This window comes from Physeter macrocephalus, chromosome 1, assembly GCF_002837175.3.
Source record: "Physeter macrocephalus isolate SW-GA chromosome 1, ASM283717v5, whole genome shotgun sequence".
Classification (NCBI taxonomy): Eukaryota; Metazoa; Chordata; class Mammalia; order Artiodactyla; family Physeteridae; genus Physeter; species Physeter macrocephalus.
In genome coordinates, this window is record NC_041214.2 from 86,522,299 (window position 1) to 86,529,616 (window position 7,318).

Sequence of the window (7,318 nt, forward strand, 5' to 3'; positions counted from 1 at the left end):
GTGGGAAGGGGCCCCTACCTGTTTGGTGAACCTGGCCACTGGTTCCTGAATCTCTGCTTTCAAGGGCCTTGAGCGGCTTATGTCCCAGGAACATGGAGTCATCACAGAGCATTTACATCCAAAATCCATTTTCCTTCAAAAGAGTGCCCAGGTCAGAGTAAGTAAAGGCGATCCTGTACACTTTGGTACATCAGTGATTGGTCTATACTGTAACTGGGCCTTTAGAACTGACAGTGAGCTTCCCTATGTGATTCTCACAGGAGAGCGCTACAGAGTTCCTGGAAAATCCCCTATCAGACCCTGCCAGGAAACAGGGGTTCCACAGAGGTCACTGTGGTGGACAAGTAAAGACAATTCCAAAGTGTAAACGTAAACGTATTATTTATAATTTAGATATAAAACGTCCAAAGAACACTGTACTCCCCTTATACTCTTAAGCAAATAAATTGAACAAAACAGTGAAGTCAGACAAAGACAAATATTGTATGATACCACTTATGTGTGGAATCTAAAAAATAATACAAATGAATCTATGTACAAAACAAAAACAGACTCATGGACAGAAAACAAACTTATGGTTACCAAAGGGGAAAGAGGGCGGAGCAGGGATAAATTAGGAGTATGGGACTGACAGATACACACTACTAAACATAAAGTAGATAAGCAACAAGGACTTGCTGTAATATGGCAAAACACAGGGAACTATATTCAATATCTTATAATAACCTGTAATGGAAAATAATCTGGAAAATATATATATATATAACTGAAGCACTTTGCTGTCCACCTGAAACTAACACAATATTATAAATCAACTCTACTTCAGTTTTTTAAATTGAGCATAATTTGATAGCTCAGGCCCACTGGGGAGGGTGGAGCAAGTGCCCCTACACAGGTGGCCCCCGAGAGTCCTGCTTTTGAGTTCTTGCTGTCGTTGGCTTATTATAATTTTGTGACCTGCCCCTTTGTCAAGCTGTCAGCATGTGACCCTCAGCAGCTTCTCTACCTCCTTGAAGTTACTGCTTCCAGGATTGGAGCCAAAATTTGGTACATGGGGAGGGGCCAAGGGGGCAGGGGAGGGGGCAGGGGAGGGGGCAAGGAAGTGTGGTTCTGCCCTCGTCCTCCACCCTGGAGTGTGTAACTTCTCTGCCACGGACCCCAGGCTCCCCATCTGAAACACAGGGAATTAGAAAAAGTGATTCCGTAAGCATTCCATCATGCTAAAGGGTGATGTCTGGCCTGGCAGGGCCTCCAGGACTCTGCTCCAGCTCTATGGCTGCATCCTTCTCACTGGTCAGTGTATTGCCGTGCTATATCTAAGCTTGGTAATTCCCATGAAGATGCTCTAAAGTGATGTCAAACTCAGCGTATCAACCCAAATGAGATTAAACTGTGGTTGTCTGTGTAGCTGCCTCACTCCTCCTGTAATCGGTGCACTCCTATGGGCAGGGACCATCTTATAGTCATCCTCCAGTGCCTGGCAGGTAGCAGGGCTGTGATACACAAGGGTGGACAAGCAAATGGACTGACCAGCTGAGACTGAAGCACTGATTCTCTCCAGCTGTGAACCTCTCACCTGTCTCCTCAGCTCAGTCACAAGCTCTCTGGGAGCGAAGAATAGATCTTTTCTTCACGAGGTCTCCAAGCAGGGCTGATGGTCACTCAGGGTGCACTTGTGTGTCCAGGTCAGTTGTGAAAGTACTGAAAAACTTCTGTACAGTTGCTGCCTGAGCCCCAGAGAGCCCGCCACCTCTAGATGCCCAGCACCTCATCCAATGCCCCCAGCCCCCTGCCTGGCTGCTAAAGGGTGATGTCTGGGCTGGCAGGGCCTCCAGGACTCTGCTCCAGCTCTATGGCTGCATCCTTCTCACTGGTCAGTGTATTGCCGTGCTATTGTTAAATGTCCGAGTGATGGACCAGCCTGATGCAGATGATGGGGATGCAGCAGATGCCTGGTAAGTGCTACTTGTTACCTGAGAATCGATATATGTGGGCTCTGGTCTCCCAGTGAACTGACGGAGTTCTCAGCAAGGAAGTGGGCAGTGTGCTGCCTGATGCCTGAAGACAAGTTTACAGGGTCCCTGGCTGGACAACATAAGGCCCTCCAAGGACACCCGCATGGGAAGGAAAGTATAGACTTGCTGTCCTTGCCACTCCCATCTCTGTCAATCCATCCATCCATCTACCCATCCACTGTTTGGGGCCCACACTTCGGGCACATCAGCTCCAGGAAGACCAGAGAGCAGGTCATGCAGTACAGTGAGCTGGGCCAGGCAGGCAGGGGAAGTAGGAAGAGGTCAGACTTGGTGCTGGGGGTCGGGGGAGGGGTCGCTGGTCTGAGCCCCAGCCCTCTGACCAGCCTGGTAGCCAGACTCTCAGAGCCTATATTTCCTCTTCTGCACAAGGGACAGAGTTAAACCTACTTTTAGCTTGTTGTGAGGCCTGGTGAGTCTAATAAAGGCTCTGATCTGGGCCCACAGTTGGGGCTTCTCCTCTAGATGGAATCTTATTTGGATAAATCAGGACTTGAAAAATGACAGAGTGGTTACACAGGTATGTCTTGTTTGCAAAGATGCATCAAGCTGTACACTTATGTATGCCCTTCTGTATGCAAAGTAGATACAGTAAAAAGCTAAAACACCAAACATGTTCTCAGGCATCGAAAATATTATCAGTAAAGAAGTTGAGATGCTAAAACAAAGAGCTGAGAAAAAATCTAGGATTTTAGTCCTAGAGAAAATTCCTCAGATAAGTCATTTTCAATCGTGAATTACCTCTTTCAGCACAGGGAGGGGAGGGTATAAAAACCACCCTGGATACATTTTTCTCCCTGAAACTGAGTTTAACTGGTGCATTTTAGCAACAGCAGAGCTGAATAAATAAGTCTGAGCGAGGGTCAGCAGAGACAAGGATCAGGTGAGCCAGAGGGTTGTTCGGTAGACACACCTGGCAGAGTAAACGATGAGTTAGGTGGCGTTAATCGCGTAGAGATTGATGCAGGTTAAAAGGGAAGGGGAGGGCTTCCCTGGTGGCACAGTGGTTGAGAATCCGCCTGCCAATGCAGGGGACACGGGTTCGTGCCCCGGTCCGGGAAGATCCCACATGCCACGGAGCGGCTGGGCCCGTGAGCCATGGCCGCTGAGCCTGCGCGTCCGGAGCCTGTGCCCCGCAGCGGGAGAGGCCACAACAGTGAGAGGCCCGCATACAGCAAAAAAAAAAAAAAAAAGGCGGGGGGAGGGGAGAATGATGCAGTCCTTACCACACATCGAGAGGTGGGCCTTGGCTAATTGGAGCTAACGATTGATCATTTCATTTCTGATACAGGAAGTGCTGCAATGTTGACCTTCAAGGTTCAGAGAAGTGTTTAAGACACAGTGAAATAAACAGCTGTAATCCCAGCCACAGTGGAATTTCTAGGGTTTAATTTGTGCAAGAAGGGTAGGGTGGGGAGGGGAGATGGTTTCAGGCCTTTATAGTTTCAAAGGACAAGGACAAGGGGCTGGAGGACTTTTTGTTTCACATCTGCTTCTTCCTGCTTCAGGAGTATTTATGTTCTTCCCATCTTGGCTGGTCTTCAGACAGGGCTGCCGGACCTGGTACGGGGAGATGCAGTGGGTCCTCAAGTTCACTAAAGACAACTTGTTCCCATGAGCTTATTTGAAACCAGGCTGTTTGGATCTCAGAGTTCATGTCCCAATGCAGTGTCCTAAACTGTGCTGCATGCAGTTTAGTCTACTAAATCCACCCATATACCCTTGAAGTCCTCATAGCTCTAGGGACCCACCACCTTGTTGCCGTGAGCAAACACTTTTATCCAGTGGGCAGTGGGGAGATGGGCTGTGTCCATCAGTGTTCCTTCAGTGTACATCGCTGAGCACCTACTCTGGGCCAGGTCCTTACTGGGGACAGAGAGATGGCCCCTCTATATGAAGGGTCTCAGTCTAGGGCAGAACTCAGGACAGGCTCCAAATACCTACACCGGACACCAAAAGTGGTCCCATTCAGAGAGGTGTGCGTTGAGTGCAAAGGGGATTCCAAGATTGAGGTGGGGGGTGGGTCACAGCCAGGTGGGGTAGAAGCAGGGAACTATGGGAAGAGGGCACAGGGGAACTTGGAGGCAGGGTCTGGCCTGAAAGCCAGGGGATCGGTACATTCCAGGCCAGGGATCACTATAAACAAAGGTAGGACAGGCTTTTTCACAAGGCTGTGGGAGGACAGGGGCAAGGCGGGCACAGGGCCAGGACAAGGCACTGAGCTGTGTGAGGAGGTCTGTGTAAGAAGCCAGGCAGCAGTGGGCAGGGGAAATGAACGCCAAGAGCCTCTCAGGATCTCCCATGTTCCTGAAGCCTGGATGCCCCAAGGCAGGCAGAGATGGAATCCTCCAGACAACCACTCTCTGCAACTCATCCAGCTCCTCTCCAGGCTTTCTCCTCTTCAGGTGGAGAGGCCCAGGGCCTGGCGGGGCCACCCCTGTCCACGTGGGAAAAGTGGAGGTAGGTCCAAGAGACAGAATCCCCTTCCTCACCATGGGGAGAGGAGGGGTGTGTGTCTCCTTCAGCTCCTGGGTCAGCCTTCCTGCCTGGGGCCTCAGAGAAGCCTCAGAGACAGGACCCCTCCTGTCTGGGGCCAAATCTTCAGATCAATGGGTTCACACCACCGAGGTTGTGCAGACAACCCCCCATTACACCCCTCTGCTCCTGGCAGAGCTCTTTCTGGAGCAGCTGAAATGGTATAGGTAACTTTCTGTGCTTTCCCAGGGAAGTCAGAAGTCAGAGACAGCCGGCCAAGCTCTTGTGGGTTCATTCATCTGGATACCAGATGGGAGGGGCAGAAAGAGGGCTCCTTAAAGCAAAAAGAAATGAGAGCTGAAGACAAAGTCTGCAAGCAGCCAGAGGCCCGCCCACCTGTAGCAGCCGAGGTTTGCTGGTCCCAAAATCTGTTCTCCACTGTTCCATGGGATATTTAGCTGAGAATATGGCCACTCAGAAGGAAGACTACATTTCCCAGCGTTTCTTACAGTAGATATGGCCATGTGACTAAGATCTAGTCAACAGGTAAGTGCTACTTCAGGGACTTTTTTTTTTTTTTTTCAGGGACTTTTATTTAAAGGGAAGAGATAGACCTTTCTCCTTTTCCTCCTTGGTGTCTGGAATGTGGATTTAATGGCTGGAACTGGAGCAGCCATTTTGGACCATGAGGTAATCTTGGGACTGAAGCAATATATAGAAAAGCAACAAGGCAGAAGGATACTGTGGGTTCTTGACCCCATGGAGCTGCTATACTAGCACTAGGCCACCTACCTCTGGCTAGTTCTGTGAGAAGAAAGAGCCTTGTATTTTGCTTAAGTCATTTGCTATTTTGGATTTCTCTGGTACTAACAGTCAAACTTAATATTACACCATTTTCAAGGTGCAAATCCAGCCTCCTCCAAGAAACGCTGCCAGATGGTGTGTTGCTACTTGCAAAGTCCTTTCACATGCATTAAAAAAAATTCATTTCCTGTTTTCTGCACAATCACCTCTAGGTAGGTATTATTGCCAGCATACCACAGGTAAGGAAGAGGCAGCTGGCTCAGAGGGGTAAACAGTTTTCTGGTTTGGCAACACTCTTCAGCTTAAATATGAATTCCTAATGCCTGTGTCGATCTCCCCTCCTGCCCGTGATCTCCGTGGCCCAGAGGGGGCTGATTCAACTCTGATTCCCTCCAGGGCTGAGGGCTCCACCCACAGCAGGTGCTCTGTAAATTTGTGCCAAATTGATTTACTGTGTATGCAGCAAGTTCTCCTCCATCCAAAGACATTGATTTCTTCTAAACTCCATTCCTCTCTTTGACATTCTCCAAGAAAGGGAGAAAAACTCCAAGGAGAGAAAAGAGCTTGGTCCTTTGGGGTGAATCTTTGGCCTGTAGAGGGCCAGGTGGCCAAGGCTTGGTAGTGTATGAAGGGACTTGCTCTGGGGTGTCAGAAGACCCAGGACAAAGTACCAGGGACCCGGAGCTGGGGCTGCAAGAGGAAAGTGTGGGGAGGAGGGGCCTCTGAAGCTGGGGGCCTGGCAAGGATCCCACCCAGCTCCCTCTCTGGGGGCAGGGAGGTGGGCATGCAGAGCCCAGGGAAAGCAACGAAAGGAGCTGGTTTCATAGCCAGATGGTTTTTGCAAGTATTACTTCATTGAACCTCACAGCACTCCTCTGGAGTTGGGTGGCAGGCAAGTTCATCTTTTGAAGGGGATGGAGAGCTGAAGGAGGAGAAAGAAAACGAAATCCGGTGACCCGGCTATGAGGGAAAAATACTGCCCCAGATTTGCAAATCTCCTGCAGGGAGGGAGGGACCCGAGGATTCTACCTCATGATGAAAATAACTGTTCTCCCCCCACATTCAACCAATGACTCTTTACTGGGTTCAAAGGCCAGCAACTTTGATCTGCCCAACAATTCTTGGAGGACAGAGGCAGGCATTGCCCCTTTCAACAGATGAGGAACCTGAAACTCAGAAAGGGAAAGTGACTCGCCCAAGGTCACCCAGCACCAAAGCTAGAGTCCCAGTGTCCCTCCCCCGACTGCTTGCAGCTTGCAGTAGATAAACCTGGAGAGAGTGGTCGGCCTCATCTGCTCACCAACCTGCAAACCCCTGGTGCTCCCTGTTGCTGTACCAAAAATGCAGGCCACAGGAGGGGAGAGTGGTGATGGACTGGGCCCAAGCCAGTTCTGCCCCTTTGAATGGGAGCCTGGGCCCCAAGAATAACACCAGGGCCACAGAGTGCTACAGCCTGAAGGGCCGAGCAGAAAGTGAGGACACTGAGGCCCACGGGTGAGCGGGGGGGTGGGGGACTTGCCCAAGGTCACACAGCAAGGGCAGTGGCAAAACCAGGACTGCAGTCACTTCTTGGTCTTAGCAATGGAGAAGGGGCCTTGTGTGCCACAGGCTCCCATAACCATGCACAGATGTAACCTGGGACTTCAGACTCCTTCTTCTGGCACCTTCTGTTGACAAGGGCTCAAACAGGAGACTGGAGAGACAGTACTGCTTTCGGCTACTGGTGTGCCCTGTCCCACCCCAAGAAGTTCTGAGCATCCCAAGACCCTACTTGGATGCTACTTTCTTCATTCATTTATTCATTCATTTATGGTTGCATTGGGTCTTCGTTGCTGCGCATGGGCTTTCTCTAGTTGCGGCGAGCAGGGGCTGCTCTTCGTTGCGGTGCGCGGGCTTCTCATTGCGGTGGCTTCTCTTGCTCCTAGAGCACGGGCTCTAGGCGTGCAGGCTTCAGTAGTTGTGGCATGCGGGCTCAGTAGTTGTGGTGCACGGGTTTAGTTGCTCTG